This window comes from Apium graveolens, chromosome 7 (genome assembly GCF_009905375.1).
Source record: "Apium graveolens cultivar Ventura chromosome 7, ASM990537v1, whole genome shotgun sequence".
Taxonomy (NCBI): domain Eukaryota; kingdom Viridiplantae; phylum Streptophyta; class Magnoliopsida; order Apiales; family Apiaceae; genus Apium; species Apium graveolens.
The window spans coordinates 31,442,617-31,460,991 of NC_133653.1; positions in this window are offsets into that span (position 1 = coordinate 31,442,617).

Consider the following 18,375-nt stretch of genomic DNA (forward strand, 5'->3'; position numbering starts at 1 on the left):
CCACCAGGTTACTTTCATACTTTTTTTAATTGAAATTTAGTACTTTAAATTTTCAGACCGAGGAGTATCATTTACCAAAAAATGCTTTTATTTTCCAATTATATAACCTGTTTAATTGTGCAGAATATGGAATGTGTGGGAGATATCTGCACAGGGAGATGTGTATAGTTATGGAATTCTCCTACTAGAAATGTTTTTGGGGAAGCGGCCTACAGAAAGCAGCATATTAGTGGACAATGACAGGGATCTTCATGACTATGTGAGGAATGCTCTCCCGCAAAGAGTGATGGACATTGTTGATCCACGGATGGTACTTGATCAAGAAGAACATGGCTCGAATGTAAATCAATCAGACAGCAGGGGTCTCATGGAGGTATGCCTGACATCAATATTTGAAGTGGGGATATTATGTTCGGGTGAGACTCCACAAAAACGCATTGACATTAGTGTTGCTATTACATTGTTACATGTGGCAAGAGACAAACTTCTGCAGCGCAGTCAGTGATCTAGTTGAGACTTTATGCAGCGCAGTCAGTAATCTGGTTGAAAATGACAAGGAAGAATGTGTACCTATGTGCTTCTCATACTTTTATCCTGTTATATTTGTAAGTTTTGATCTGTAAGTTCCAAGAGTCGAGACCTTGATTGACATATAGCAATTAATTAAGTTTTCTTGTTATGTATACGCTAATATATCTTTCTTTCTATTTTGGTAAATTATGTGCTATAAATCACCCTTCATGATGTTTCGACTTAATTTATCCAGTTTTATTTACTATATGCAAGGATAATTTATCTATGTACATATGGATTTACTTCTAGTCTTGACTTATTTAAATTATTTGGGTCATCACTATAAAATTCCTAGATGATTGATTGAAAAAATAAGGTATGGTATATGAAAAAGATAGATAAATTAGGACAAAGCTTTTAATTAGATGTTTGCTTTGTTACATGTTCCAGATTGATTAGTCTGTAGTATGGACCTTCTCTGTTTCCTACAAGAGTGGAGTGTGTTCCCTGCTCTAGCATCTTCCTATCCTTATAAAACTGATATCAAGTTATCAGCCTGTCTAAAGCGATAATTGACTTTAAGTGCAGCTTATTTCATTATTTGTCTTTGATACCCTATTTAGTAACCGGAGATTGAGAAGTACTGGAGACGTGACTGTGTAAGGTTGTAATTTATCATTCAATATCTTAATTTTTCTAATTTATATTCTGTCATAATCCTGGAACAGTTTTAATTACCAGAGGCTACTTGATTTTTGAGAGGCCTAATCTAGATATTCTAGTTATTACTTCCTAATCAGCCTGATGATGATCACAACTTGGATTTGGCGAGTATCAAGTTCATCCTTAATGGTTCACGACCTTATTGATCATGTCCACTGTTTCTGTCATCATGACCGCCTAGTTTGATTTTTATGTAATATTTGGGCTTTTTTCACAAAGGAAACTATTTCACCCAAATACCTTTGCTGCCTGTATGTGCTAGTGCTTTTTTAGCTAATTCATAAGTGGTTGAGGTGAAGAATATGTTGCATATGCATCGTGCAGTATCTCTTAATGTCTGTTGGAAAGTTTTGATGAACCTTCCATATTGTTGCTTTAGATTTAAAAGGCCTTTTTCTCTTTCTTGGCGTATTATAATCTGTAGCTTTGTCGTATTTGCTTCATGCCTTCATCATCTGTTAAATGGATAATATATTAAAAAAATTCACAAACACCTTCAGATCAGTATGCAACGTAGAGTAAAATTTAACTGCGTTATGAATGATTCTTATAGTACGAAAGAGCAAAAGCCTGAAGTGTCGAATAAGGGATTTGGATCATCCAAAGCCATGACAACAGCTGCAGTAATTGCTGAATTACTTCATGACGTTGAGGATGTTAACCTTTCCTTTTCAAAACAAAGATCAACCCCACAAAATGAAGGAAAATTCAGATAGATTTAATACATATGAAAAGTGGGTATTGGTTTGCAATTAATGGAAGCCATATTACATCCGCTTTTTGGTAGAAGTTTTTTCTTAAGCTTGGGGCTCTCTTACTCTTACTCTCTATGCCCCGACTTGGATTACATACTACTCAACGTGGGTGCTAGTGATCAACTTTCGACCCAATGATATGGTCTCATGATGTAAACAATTTAGAGCTAGGTAAAATTATAAGCTGTTCCGTAATCTGGAGGACAGTCTTGTTAATTTCTAAATTATTATGAAGAGTTTTAACTGGAACAATCAACAAGGTGGTTGAAGAATACCTGATTTTAGGTAAAGCTATTGTTTTTACTATTATGTAAGAGTACTACACACTAGTCCAATTCGAGATTTCACATTCTAATTTTGTCCATTCCAGTCACAGTGAGTATTCTAATTCTGCAGCAATAGCAGTGCCTTCCCTGCGGTGATTGCAGCACATCCAAACGATTCTAACCAGTTTGCGCTTGGAATGACGCATGGTTCAGTTCATGTCATTGAGCCATCATATCATATGGAGAGCCTCCAATTCAGCCTTCAATAGTCAGCCTTCTGAAATGATTCTAGGAAAATATGTAAAACCCAAGTGTAATTTCTGTAGCGGACTGCCAAGGCCTTTTAAATCTAAAACCCTTGTATTTTAAGCTTTATATGTTCATTTAGCCAGTAACTTTATGTATTAGGAGACCCAAATTCGAACCGTTTGGTTTTACCTTAATAGTAAAAATTGAGTTGTCGTAAATAAATTGTTAGTTTTTAGGTAGAAAGTATAATTTTTACAGTTACATAAACTAATCCAGAAATGATTTTTTGTTCAAGAATTAGTAGATAACCCGTGAGATCAAAATATCAATATTAAACGATGATTATAATTTTTTTTTTATTTATTTTTATTAAAATATATAATAAATAAAATTGTACGATTATTGCAATTTTTCTTTTTAAATTATATGTAGTTTTCATTAACTCAAATTTTATTAGAACAACAAACTCAACATTATTATGTATACATAACTAATATTTTACGTCGAAACTTTAGTCGTAACACAATTGATGAATAATTTAACAAAAAAAATCAATATTACTAAGTAATTGCATATTAAATTTCTTATTGTTACCTGAATTTGTGTTTTTATATAGTTTGTGATTACTTTATTTTTTCTAATAAAATATTCATTATGTATGTATAAATTTGCATTTGGTGCTAAAATAGAATTATGTAGGTATAAATCTAGAAATTATAATGTATATACGATTCCGTTTATATAAAAATAATATAAATATGTGGTATATAGGAATCAAAAAATGAGTAAAATATTACATATAGAATTATAAGTCATATATGAATAAAAAAATAATAAAAATTGTATATTTAGAGTTATAGTAAGATTTAAAAAGGGGTGAAACCAAAAGTTCGTAAAATCAAAAAGTGGTGAAACCAAAGTATCCCTTAAAAGATGGTTTTCTTATTAATTAATTAATAATAACACTGTTTAAATGATTTCATTTTATTATTTTGATAAAAAATAAAAAAGAATTCTACGAAAATAGAAATATCGTAATTATAATATGATTCAAATCTATATTTTGTTAAAAAACAACATAGAACTGTACATGAAAGAGAAATATAAGCGTCAAACCAAAATACGGCGTAACCGTACCAAGATGAAACCAACTACCACATCAAGAAATAATTTAGTTTTATGAAAATAGAATTGTAATCGTATTACGTTTTGAACAATATTATTATTTTTTAGTGGTGAAACCAAAATACAGTTTTTATAATATTCATACCATTTTATTAAAATGGAATTCCATCAACAAATTAAAAAATTCCAATTTAAACACATGGCCTATTTACTTGGTCGTGATTTATATTTCTCGGAATCTATTTAGTTGAGCCAATTTATGAACTTATTTATTTTAAAATATAATTAAAAATAGGATTCAAACCTATAAAAATAATAAAAAATCATGGCTTATAAAAATTTAAAAAATGAGTAAAAATAATACATATTGAATTATAAGTCATATATGAATAAGAAAGGATAAAAATAATACACTTAGAGTTATACCGTGAATCATAAAAGTTGAAACCAAAAGGTGGTGGAACTAAAAAATAAGTAAAATCAAAGTACCACTTAAAAATATGTTTCGTTTATTAATAAAGAAAAATGGGTAAAAATAATACATATAGAATTATAAGTCATATAGGAATCAAAAAGGATAAAAAAATACACTTGGAGTTAGTCATAACATGAATCATAAAAACTGAAAACAAAAGGTGATAGAACCAAAAAATAAGTGAAAACAAATCATCACTTAAAATGTTTATTAATAAAGAAAAACGCGTAAAAAATAATATATATAGAATTATAAGTCATATAGGAATCAAAAAGGATAAAAATAATACACTTAGAGTCATAACACGAATCATTAAAAGTGAAACCAAAAGATGATGGTACCAAAAAATAAGTGAAACCAAAGTACCACTTAAAAAGAGTAAAAATAATAAAAAATCATGGCTTATAAATTTTTTAAAAATGAGTAAAAATAATACATATTGAATTATAAGTAATACATGAAAAAAAGGATAAAAACAATACACTTAGAGTTATAACAAGAATTATAAAAGGTGAAACCAAAAGGTGGTGGAACTTAAAAATAAGTGAAACCAAAGTATCACTTAAAAACATGTTTCATTTATTAATAAAAAAAGGGTAAAAATAATACATATAGAATTATAAGTGAATCAAAAAGGATAAAAATAATACATATAGTTATAACATGAATCATAAAAACTGAAAACAAAAGGTGATAGAACCAAAAAATAAGTGAAAACAAAGTATCACTTAAAAAGTTTATTAATAAAGAAAAACGGGTAAAAATAATATATATAGAATTATAAGTCATGTATGAATCAAAAATGATAAAAATAATACACTTAGAGTTATAACATACCAAAAAATAAGTGAAACCAAGGTACCACTTAAAAGAGGTTTCGCATATTAATAAAGGTAATTAATTCCTTTTACCATCTATTAGTTCTATGGAGACCACGTTTTCGTTGAATACCGCATATATCACTTATGTTCTGCAACTAAAATCTTGCATAAAAACATTACAAAACATATTATTTTGCGAATAATGTTGTACAAAGATTAAATATTTTATTCAAAATCTTGAACATCATACATGTATTGCATGTAAAACATTACAAAATGTTTTATTCTACGAAACATGTTTAGTTTGCAGAAAATTTGTTCAAATTGCAGAACATACATATTATACTTATTAAACTTAAATGATCTTCAAAAAATTTAATGAATTAGTGATATTCATAGAACATACTTCACAAAATAATGTATTTCATAGTGTTTTGATTGCAGAACATAGGTGGTCTCCGAGGTCTCCGATAAAAATGTGGTCTCCATAGAATTTTTCTTTATATATATATATATATTACAAAAGAGGTTTATTAAGTAATTTAATTTATATGACTATTATGTACATACATTAATATTTATATATAATATTTATTTCAAACGTATTCTCACACTTAATATATATTAAATGATACATCGTTAATATGCTTCATTGTTTTGATTGTGTATTTAATTATAAATATATAATAATTTAATTATACTTGTATAATTTATTTAAGTCAATCATTCATTTGTTAAAATCTATTAAATTTGCATGATTAATATACATATATACATACATATTCACATATATATATACTTGGACCCGACTAGGGGGTCAAAAACAAGTACTCAAATTGAATACTTGGCTGAGATACTAATTTTTACAACATTAATCGTGTATAACTCATCAATCACATTTTTGACATACAAAATATATTCAATCATATTTCTAATACACAAAAATATAAAAAAAATTCCAAAAATCAATAAATTATACATAATTAGATTATGCCCGTGCATAATTTAATAATATTTATTTCACGCATATTCTCCCAATTAACTCTTAGAGCATGCCGGTGTACAAGACATGTCTGTACTATAACAAGACCAAGTCAAATTGGCAACCCTAAGTAAGTTGTATGATAATCTAAGTTTGTAATTTGTATTTTAACACTTAAGTCTGTAAAAGTGTTATTAGATCAGACTGTAGTATTTTTCTGTAAACAGTCTCAAGTCTAAGAATAAACTCTGGAAGAAGATCATGAAGATCATGTCTCAGAGAAAGTGTTAAGAAGCTTAGAGTTGAATAAATTTGTTTTGGAAAAAACATTCTAAGTCAAGAAATATACCAGTCACAGATTAAGTGTTATGGAGAAGTCATTCGAGAACTCCAGAATGACTTATCGAGAAGTCAAGAAAAGCTTATAGAGAAGTCTCAGAGATATCGACAAGCCAAATTGAAGACATGAAGATTGGAGATATCAACAAGTCATTTCTTTACTAGAGAACTTTGTGTTGTGCAAGACATGCCCTTACAATAACAAGACTAAGTCAAATTGACAACCCTAAGTAAGTTGTATTGTAATCTTAGTTTGCATTTTGTATTATAACATTTAAAGTCTGTAAAATGTCAAATAGCAGACTGGGGTCTTTTTCTTTAAACAGTATCAAGCCTAAGAATTCTATCTGGAAGAAGATCAATAAGATCATGCCTCAGAAGAATTATGAAGAAGCTCGGAGTTGAATAAATCTATTTTGAGAAAAATGTTCTAAGTCAAGATCTCTACAAGTCACAGATTTAGTGTTATAGAGAAGTCATTTGAGAACTCCAGAATGACTTATAGAGAACTCAGGAAAGCTACTAGAGAACTTAGAGATATCGACAAGCCAAATTGAAGACATGAAGATTGGAGATATCGACAAGTCATTTCTTCACTAGAGAACTCTGAGTTATCGACAAGTCAAATTTCACGAGAGAACTCAGAGATATCGACAAGTCAAAATTCACTAGAGAACTCTGAGTTATCGACAAGTCAACAAGTCACTAGAGAACTCAGAGATATCGATAAGCCAAAGTGAAGGTATGAAGATGAGAGATCTCGACAAGCTAAATTCTCTTATAGAGAACTCAGAGACCTCTACAAGTCAAATCAACTATAGAGTAATGAGAGATCTCGATAATCCAATATACTTATCGAGATGTCAAATTCTCTATATACCAAACTGGAGATCTCGAGGTAAAACTCAAAGTACAAAGTGCAGACCAGTTCAATATTCAAGATTAACAATCAACAAACAATCCAACCAGTCGGATTGACAAATCTACAAAAAGTGGCTTGAAGAGTGTGCAAGATCAAGGGTGGAGATTAACTGACAAAGGAAGATCAAAGTTAACACAGTATGCAAAGATATGCTAAGCCAAAAATGGAAGATATACTTTTCCTAAAATGGAATGATTAGTGACAGTTTACTAAAGTGAATAGCATCTCTTATTATACACTGTGTAAACCAGTAGTTAACTATCATATAAAGTTAACACTGGTCCTTTGTTAGAAGTTACAACTCTGATCAGAAAAATCTTGTATTCTCTCAAGGAAGAAGCTAAGCTCTTTAGCAACAAAGAGCCTAGAAATTTTATAGCAAAACATTCTTAATTTTAATATAAAATTAAGTGAGTTTTGAAATATTTGTGTTCCCTGTTATTGCTTGTTTAATTTTAGTATTAACACATCTCACTGCAAAATTTAATTTATTTTGTTCACAACCGTAAAAACTTCAAGAAAAGCATAAAAACACAAAAACACATTCACCCCCCTCTGTGTGTAATTCATTACCTAACAAGTGGTATCAGAGAAAAATCTAAAAGTAAACAGATTCAAGATCTTGGAAGAATGAATAAATATAAAATCAGTAGCATCAAAATCCCTACTTTTGATAAAATTAACTACACTCTATGGAAGAAGAAAATGTTGCTGTTTATCCGGATGACCAATCCACTCTACATTCAGATTCTCAAAATGGGCCCTTCACTCCGATGGTTAGAGTTGAGGAATTTATAGATGGTGATATGGTCATTCCAGCTCATTATGCTCCAAAAGATCCTTCTGAGTACACTGAGCTTGAATACGAAAAAAGTTTCCATAGATAGTGGCTTGCAGCTAATATTGATAAAGTCACTTGACATTGTAATGTACAATAACATTGTCAACTGTGACACTGCTAAGCAGATCTGGGAAAAGATTAAAATACTTTGTGAAGGAACTGAGGAAGTTAGATCTAATCAAAGAAGAATACTGATTTCACAGTATGAGGGTTTCATGGATAAGCTAAAAGAAAGTATCAGTGATGTGTTTGAAAGGTTTAACAAGCTGATAAATGACTTGCAGCTATATGCCAAATATTATGAAGCTGAAGAGGTAAATTTGAAGTTTTTGCTCACACTCCCTGATCATTTAGAACAGAAAATTTCTGCAATTAGAGAAGGGAGAGATCTAAGCAGGATAACACTGGAAGTTCTTTATGGAATCTTAAAAATATATGAATTAGAAATGATTCAAAGGAAATCATTAAGAGTTGGTCAAGGGCATGTTATGGATCGTTCAAGTGCTCTAATTATTAATGAAGCCCAGACCTCTAATGATGAGCCAAGATCCAGACTCCAATTGCCTCAACAAGTGAGTAAAAAAACAATGACTCTCAGGAAGAAGTCACACTGGAATTGGAAGAAGATGAGTTCTACACCTTGGATGAACTTGATGAGCTTGATCAGTCAATGGCCTATCTGGCAAGAAAGTTCTCTAACATTAGAGTAAAGAAGCCAAAATTCTTCAAAGGTAAAGGACAATCATTCAACAAAGACAATAGCTGGAGAGGAAAAGGGAAGTACACATTTGATAGCAAAAATGGTTACAAAACTGGATCTGTTGACATCTCAAAGATAAGGTGCTACAACTGTGATGAACTAGGCCATTTTCCTACAGAATGCAGGAAACCCAAGAAAGCAAAGAAAGACAAAGCTTATCTTGAACTGGAAGCAAAATATGAAGCTCTTATGAAGAAACAACAAAGCAAAGCTTATATTGCAGAGGAAAAAAGCTGGGATGACTCTTATAATGATGAAGATGAGAAAGTTGAAAATTATGCACTAATGGCCTTGGAGTAAGGATAATCATCCTCATCAAAATCACAAGTCCCAACTCTTACTACCATTGATTTAAATGTGAGCCAATATAAGGAAACTGTAGAGAAGATGAGCATAGAAATGTGTTAGGTCACACACACTGTAGAGGGGGTGAATACAGTGTAAAGTACTATCAAATCGAACTCTAATAACTCAAGTAACAGAAAATAAACTTTATTAAAACAATAAACTCTGTTACAGTATGGAACTGTTACCTCTCAGTGATGAACAAATATCACGAGAGCTTCTAGGGTTATATTGAACAATCTTCTCGAATATGATAACACTTATAGTGTAAACTCTATGTCTGTGTTTATATACTACACAGTTATAAGATAATCGCTAATTGATATGGAATATAATTCTGCTTCCTAAAATATATCAATCAGATATCTTTTCTTCCAAGCATTCTATTCTTCATAGAACTCCTTCTTCATGCATATCTCTTCTTATGCTTATCTCGATCTTCTTTCCTTTAATCAGCTGCTGTCCTTATCTGAACGTCCTTCAGTACTTAAATTCTGATATCCATCTTCTGATGATTATCTCCTGATAATATAAGTACTGATATCCTTAAGTCCTGACTTCCAGTAAGTACTGATTTAACCTGTTTAAGTAAGATCTGAAAACTAAACATAAATCATATTAGCCATGACATTATCAAATATATCTAACAATCTCCCCCAACTTGTAAATTAGCATAATATACAAGTTTAATAGATATTTGATGATGTCAAAAACATTAAGTACAAATGCATGAGAATTATACTAGATAACTACAACTTACAGTCCTTAAAGCTTTACCAATATTTAACTTCTGATAACAGCTCCAGTCTGTACAAATATCAGAATTTAATCAGTTGTAGATCTTGACTTGGCTTCATCTTCTGATCTCTCTGATGTCAGGAGTTGTTCTGAGATAGTTCTTTAACAAACATTTCTCAGCATATCTAAGTTCATCAATCATCCTCCTTTTAGCATCTTTAAGCTCTGCAGTATCTTCACCAATTTGAAAGATTGCAGCCCTGAGATCATTAATCTTAGCTTTTCTAATATCCTGATCCAGTCTGATCAAATATGCCTTATCAGACTCAAGATTAAATTTCACAGCCATGTAACCCAGAAAGGTAGTTATAATCTTAGTAGTGTTGGGCTTCATTTCAACTATATCACCCTTGTGATCTCTGTACTTTGGAACATATGTGCTGTCAGACTTAACAGAATAAAGCCATTTCTGTCTCTGAATCTGATCCTTCAAATAGTTTGCAACACTTCCTGTCAATCTGTCATTCACTTGAAGTAAGAATAGTACATGCTCCAATTCTTCAAAATACTTCAATGGAATGGCATTTTGCCTTATATGATAAACCCTACCATCTGTCATGAAGTACAACAAGATGTGTTCTTTCAAGTAGGTATGGTAAACCATTTGTACAGATTCCAGTTGATTCAATCTCTCAGGAGTTGCTCCAATACCTGGTTCACTCAAGGAAGTTGGATCATTGGTAGTGTTCTGTATTCTTCTTTCATTAGCACTTCCCAATCCAGTTTTATCTCTTGCTTCCTTTCCAGTGACTACTCTTGCTTCAAAACCACTTGCAGCAGTCTTCAAAGGTTGAGTCTGTTTTGCTTTAGTGAATCCTGGTAGCAGTGTCTTTGATCTATCTTCTGATATCAAGTTAACTTGAGCTATATCAGAGGTTACTTGTTTCTTCGAAATATCAGAACTTACTGTCTCTTGACTCTGAACAACTTGACCCATGTCAGAGGTTGTCTTAAAAACTTTTCTTGAAGTCAGAGCAAGATCATCCTTTTCATCAGTGATTTCTTCATTCTCAGGAGGAACATAAACCTTGATAGGTTCACCAACCTTTTCTTTACCCTTGGATCTTGGATCTATCTGTGGTTGTGATTTAGCCAATGTTGCTTCAATATTTGTCCTTTTTTTATCACAATGCCTTTGAGTTTTGGAAGTGTCTTTTTACCAGAAGCTTCAGATTTAGATGTGACTTTCTCTGATTTAAGTCTGGCTTATTCTTCCATTAAACTCTCCAAGTCCATTCCTGGATTTTCCTGAAGAAATAACTGTCTTGACATTTCTTCATCAAGATCTAAAAGTTCATCAGAACTTTTCCTCTTACCAGTAGCAGAACTAATTCTTTTCCCAGTATCAGAACTTGTCCCGTGACTTGTGATTTCAGCTTTTCCTGATGGGAAACCTCTACCTTGACTATGACCTCTACCCATTCCAGAGCTTCCTTGATCATCCTTTTCATTATCCTTCCCTTTCAATATCTTATCAGTTTTGCATTTGGACTTAATTACTTTTTCCCCCTTTTTGGCATCAGCAGGTAATAGAAGAGAGACAAGCAATTCCACTGAGGCTTGGATTTCATTAAGTTGAGATTGCTGAGAAGCTTGATTTTTCTGAAATATCATCAATCTGAGCTTGTTGGGTCTCTTGAGTCTTCTCAATATAAGCAACCCTGTCAACGGTAGGTTGGAAGAACTTTTTCTTATCAATCTTTTGAACTTGTTCTTGCTTCATGAGTTCTTCCCTTAAGAGATGTAACTCTGCATGAGTAGTTGAATGGAGACCTTGTAAATGTTTAGTACTCAATGCAGTGACTCTAAGCTGTGTTTTGAAATCATCAGTATTTAACATTTCATCAGCTTTTGTCAAGTGCTCAGCCAGATTCTGTGCAGATGGAGCACAGGTGACTGAGTTCTATTCCTTAGTCCACTCCTGTCCTGCAGGAGTTTCACTCCAAGGCACTGGTGCTTCTCTTGTAACAAACTTCTTAACAAGTTCAGATTTAAGAACAGTTTGTTGAGGGGCATGTCCTGAAGGACCTGCTTCATCAGCATCTGCATTTGGAGCCGCATCACCAGTATCTCCAGCATTTGCAGCATCAGAACTTACAGAATCAGTATCTTCTGATAAAATAACAGTATGAGTAGCAATGGAGGCGTCAGCAGCATCCTCTAATTGCTGATCTGTTTCCAAGTTCTGATCAACAGCCATATCCTGATGCTCACCTATATTCTGATCATTAGCATCTAGATGCAGAGAAGGTGTAGTAGATAATTCTAGAGTTTGAGCAGCATCAGTAACAGGTGTTGTTGATGGATTAGTTGCTGTTGGAGCTTCTAAGCAAATTACTTCAGGCACAACCAAGGTCTGGATATCAATATCAGCACTTGTGCCTGTATTAACAGGAGATACAGTCTTTTGAACAGGAGACACAGATGGTGTGTTGGCCTTTTCAGTAACAGCTTCCTGAGTTGGAGTTGATGGAGAAGTAGTGACTGTAGCAGATTCCTTTTCTTGTGAGATCAGAGATTCCTGATCTCCATCCTTAGCTGCTGCTTCTTCATCATCTGAAACTGGCCTTTTTACCCTCTGTTTCTTGTATTTCTTTGAAGATATGGATTCCTTGGGAGTTGCAGCAACAGTCATTCTTCTAAGCCGTTTGAGAAGCTTAGATCCCCCAATTCCAGAATCCTTCTGAGAAGAAACTTTCTCAGCTTCTTCGACAACAGGTTCTGATGTAGAAACCTGTTCCTCACTGTCTGACTCATCTCTCAAAGCAATCCTCCTTCTCTTTTGAGGTGTTTGAGGAACAGTCTTTGTCCTCTTTGGCTTGAAGGATGAGGGCTTCACAGTAGGTCCTGAGGATGAAGATTGAACTTTCTGTGAAGTATTGAGATATGATTTGAGATATTGCCTGAGGGTAGGTTGAGTAGTATGAGTGGCATGTTCTGATGGTTGTTGTGGTGTTTGAGATGTGGTAGTTGGTTGGACATTGGGATAAACAGATCTATAGGATTCAGGATCAGCATTTACCAAGATCTGTTTTACAGACTGAGGAATCTGTAAAGGTCTAACCACTTGTTTCTTAGTGTCAGCATTTATCAGGTCATTAAAGTAACGTTTTGCAACTTTGAAAGGTGGAGTTAAGGTACTGGCTAACTGAGGATCATCAGTACAAAAAGTATATATAAGCTGACAGAATCTAGCAAAGTAGACAACATTCCCATCCTCTGTCATCCTATCCCCAATAAAACCTATCACAGCAGTTGCAAAATCAAAATGAGTTTGGTTAATGATAGCATACCTGATGTGCTGACTCATTATAGGGATGGTATCAAAATTTGAACACTTGTTCCCAAAAGCTTTAGTGATGCAGTCGAAGAAGAAACTCCATTCCCTCCTGATATGAGCCCGTTTCAACTGCCCAAGCTTTGCCAAACTCTGCTCATACCCCAAACTGGCCATTAACTCCTGAAGAGCTGATTCCTCTGGAGTGGAAAAAGTACATCCTTCTGGTAGATGTAGAGCCTTGCGTATTGTACCAGGAGTGACTACATATGTAGAATCACCCACTTCGAAAACAATACTAGGAGTACCAGTTGGACCACCATTATCAAAGTTTCCAGTCCTCCAAAATGTCAGAACTTGTTGGCTTGAGAAGACTGAAGGTTGGGTCAATGCATACCCGATTTCACTGTGTGCAAGAAGATCTTGCACAAAATGCAACTCAGACGGAGCTTCAACATTATCAAGAATTGCAGCATAGTTATTTGGAACAAATTTGGCTCCATCAATGATTAAATCCTTAGGTGCCATGAAAATAATCGAGATTTATAAGTGCATGTTAGGTGTTTGATAGAATGTCTATATGAAAAACCAACGTTAGAAGAAGAAAGAGAGTAAAAGCAAATAGAGAGAAAAAATATAAAAGTGAATAAAAGATTAGAAAATCCTCTCTCTGTCTTACTTATACTTTTGAAAAAAAATGTAACCGTTGGACACCTGTCATACATGCAGGTTTAACGAATAGTTAATGGGCACGGGAAAACAGTAATCATTACTTCCCCACTTGCAGTTTTTCAAGGAAAAAACCGTTCCTCTTACCCAGTTATTCCATTAATCAAGGTAAATCAGTTTTAATTCAGAATTGAAACTGTTTTCACTTATTCAATTATTTTTCACTGCAACACCAATATTCTGAAAAAAAAATTGAGTGAGTATGACCAAAATAAATCAAGGGAACAAGTACTGATTGTGTAAAAACAGAACTTAAGTTAAATTTAGATTATAATGGTCATCAGAATATGAATATTTATCAGGATTTATCAATATATTTCAGAACATCTCAGAGACAAGAACTTGCAAAAAAAAAGAAATTTCATTAATATATTGAGAGAATACATTCATGAAATTTAAAGTACATCAGAACTTTTACAAAGATTGTCCTAAGCTGCTAAACCTAACATCAACAGCCTTAGTCCTAGCTCAAGAAGCAGGGCAAGGCTGACGATGAAGAAAAATAGGAAGAAGAAAATAAATCATTTCTTCTTCCTACTCTCGACAAACAGAATCGCGAGTCGAATGATTCGCTCTTGCTGGCAGAGAGCTTCCAACCGTTCCTCCTTCAATCGCTCCAGATGGCGATGGTAGTCCATGTAGAAGAACAGGAGGTGGGTGAGTACCTCCTGGGGAATTGAGTCCCATATCTCATCAGGAATGGCAGTAACGTGCCATTCCTGCTGCCAGGCTTCACAGCTTAGCTCCATGCTAAATGTTTCATAGTTCAAAAACATATTGTAATTGACCATGGTGTATTTGATATAAAGATTATGAAGGTGAGTTTGTGATAAAAGATTTGATGTGAAGGCTGATGTGAAGTGGCTGTTTATATAGGCAAGAGAATGCCAGGAGACGCAAAGAAATTTAATGCTGACAGGTAGAATTAATCCTACCTTATCTCCCCAGACTTGGAAAAAGAAAAACAGTCATTGGAAAGGTAAAACATGGTTTAATGCGCACAAGTAGCAAAAAAAATTGACTGTGCATGTACGAGTACCACTATCCCTAAATATAGTGACTGTTAATCTTCCACTTCAACATATCCTGGTTTAAATTGAGACTGTTTTTAAATTTTATCCACAAATAAGTCAAGTAAAGAATCAGAATTTAATATCAGAACTTAGACTTATATCAGAACTTAACGGTCATCAGAACATAATTTCTTAACTCGAAAAATGAATCCCTATATTAGTAAGTCCTCACACAAATTCTGATTTAGATTCTTCAGAACTTAATCATCAGAACATGCAATCAGAACTTGTCCTCAGAATTTGTGCAATGTGACACAAAAACTGTTCATCTAAAATAACATAGATCACCACAGTTATTTTCATCATTCATATGGAGTGTTGAATGTGTGCATTAAGCTAAATATCAGACAAAGAGTAAAGTCTGATTCACTTCAGTACATCTTAGAAATAAGGTATAACTACAACTTTACTAAAAACCTGTTATTATTCTGAAACCTACTGTTGAATGAGTTCATGCTGGAGTCCACCTCAACTATTTTGTGCTAATTTTGTGCATATTTTTAAATTCCATTTTACAGTGGCTCTCAGTGTAAGTGAGTCACGACTGCTTATCAGAATTTATGCTATTATCAGAGTATTTCTCCAGTAATCATAGAGTGTGAAAAGTCACCAAGAAAATATTTTGCTTTTCTGATGCATATTTACTTAATACCAACAATGCACTTGGGTCGTTCCTTCCATATTTGTACTCTAGATCTCAAAGGAGTACCTGAATTTTAATCCTTGATTCTTTTTCTTTTTCTTTTGATAAGTGAGGTTTATCAGCACTTAGTACATCCAAACAGATTTACTAGCATCAGAACTAAACAAATGAGAAGCATATTCTAGTTTGTGACTTAGTAATAAGATAGACAAAGTAAACTCAACTAAGCTCAATATCAGAATTTGCTTGTGTTAATGAATTTCTACAAGAATAATTACTTCTAACATGGGATCCCTTGTTTATTGAAGACTACTAGGTCAGCATCTAGCACATGTATCCTCATAGGATTGAATAGTTACCTAAACAGACATATCACTATCAGAGTTTAGAAAGTTACATCAGACAACAGTCAGTACTTAAGCAAGTTTTCAATTAAGCATAGAATACACAAAGAGAGTAATTTCTGTAAATACTGATCATAAAGTCTGATGCATCAGAACAAAACTAAGCAGATTTAGAAAGAGAACCTGAAACCATTCCAAGTTCATTTACCAATCTTGTAAAAGTAGCTTCACACAATGGTTTGGTGAAGATATCTGCTAGTTGTTGATCTGTTGGAACAAAGTGCAATTCCACTGTACCTTCATCCATATGTTCCCTGATGAAGTGGTACCTGATGCTGATGTGCTTTGTCATAGAGTGTTGAACTGGATTATGTCATAGCAATAGCACTTTGATTATCACAGTAAATAGGGATTTTGAAATATGTTAACCCATAATCCAGTAACTGATTCTTCATCCAAAGAATCTGTGCACAACAGCTTCCTGCAGCAATGTACTCTGCTTCTGCAGTTGATGTGGAAATTGACTTTTGTTTCTTGCTAAACCAAGAAACCAATCTGCCTCCAAGAAATTGGCAGCTTCCACTTGTGCTTTTCCTGTCAATTTTGTAACCTGCGAAATCTACATCTGGGTAACCTATTAGTTTAAAATCTGATTCTCTGGGATACCACAATCCCAGATCAGCTGTTCCTTTAAGATACTTGAATTTTTTTTTCACAGCTGTTAGGTGAGGTTCTCTTGGATCTGCTTGAAATCTTGCACAAAGACAGGTAGCATACATGATATCAGGTCTACTAGCAGTTAGATAGAGTAGAGAGCCAATCATACCTCTGTAATCAGTAATATCTGTTGATTTACCAGTATCCTTGTCCAGTTTTGTTGCAGTGGCCATGGGAATGGATGCACTTGAACAATATTGCATTCCAAATTTCTTCAGCAAGTTTCTGGTGTACTTAGTTTGACAAATAAAAGTTCCTTCTTCATTCTGCTTGACTTGAAGGCCCAGAAAATAGCTAAGTTCCCCCATCATACTCATCTGATACCTTGACTGCATCAGTTTGGCAAACTTTTTGCAAAGTTTGTCATTTGTAGATCCAAAAATGTTATCATCAACATAAATCTGGACCAGAAGTAAGTCCTTTCCATGGTTGAGGTAGAACAGTGTTTTGTCTATTGTTCCTATGTTAAATCCACTTTCCAGAAGAAACTGAGCTAAAGTCTCATACCATGCTCTAGGAGCTTGCTTAAGTCCATAAAGTGCTTTATCTAGCATGTAGACATAATCTGGAAATTTGGAATCTACAAAGCCTGGAGGTTGTTCAACATATACTTCTTCCTCCAATTCTCCATTGAGAAAAGCACTTTTTACATCCATTTGAAAGACAGTAAACTTTTTGTGAGCAACATAAGCCAAAAATATCCTTATGGCTTCTAACCTAGCAACTGGTGCAAATGTTTCATCATAATCAATTCCCTCCTGTTGAGAATATCCTTTTGTAACCAACCTTGCCTTATTCCTTGTAATTATGCCATCACTGTCAGTTTTGTTTCTGAATACCCACTTTGTACCAACAACAGATCTATTCTTTGGTCTTGGCACTAGGGTCCAGACTTTGTTTCTTTCAAATTCATTTAACTCTTCCTGCATTGCTTGCACCCAATCAGCATCTTGAAGAGCTTCTTCCACTTTCTTTGGCTTAGTCTGAGAGAGAAAAGAATTGTAAAGACATTCGTTTGAAGTACCTGTTCTAGTTCTGACACCTGCATCAGGATTTCCAATTATCAAATCAGGTGTATGTGATTTAGTCCACTTCCTTGCAGATGGAAGGTTTTCTCTAGAACTGGATGCTCCCCCATGATCCATGCTGTCTTCATTTTCATTTTCTGATGCTCCCCCTGAAACTATGCTCTCTGAGTTGGATTCTTCAGAATTTAGATTTTCAGAACTATCAGAACTTGGCTTATCAGAACTTGACGAATCAGAACTTGAAGAGCCAGATGTATGTTCTGATGCTTCTTAAAATGTGGTAAGATCTTGAGTATGCTCCCCCTGCATAGATGCATCTTCCTTTGGCATAGTCACCACAGTTTCAATAACATCAGAGTTTACAGTATCAGGACTTAGACTGTCAGGATTTTCAGTATCAGAATTTGAGTCTTCATTTTCAAATCTCAGCTGATCATGATCAATAACATCTTCAAGTCCAGTAATCTTCTTGTCATCAAAAGAGACATTGATAGATTCCATGACCACTCTTGTTCTCAGATTATAGACTTTGAAGGCTTTTGTGGAAAGTGGATATCCAACAAAGATTCCTTCATCAGCTTTTAGATCAAATTTGGATAGCTGTTCAGGATGAGTCTTGAGAACAAAATACTTACATCCAAATACATGAA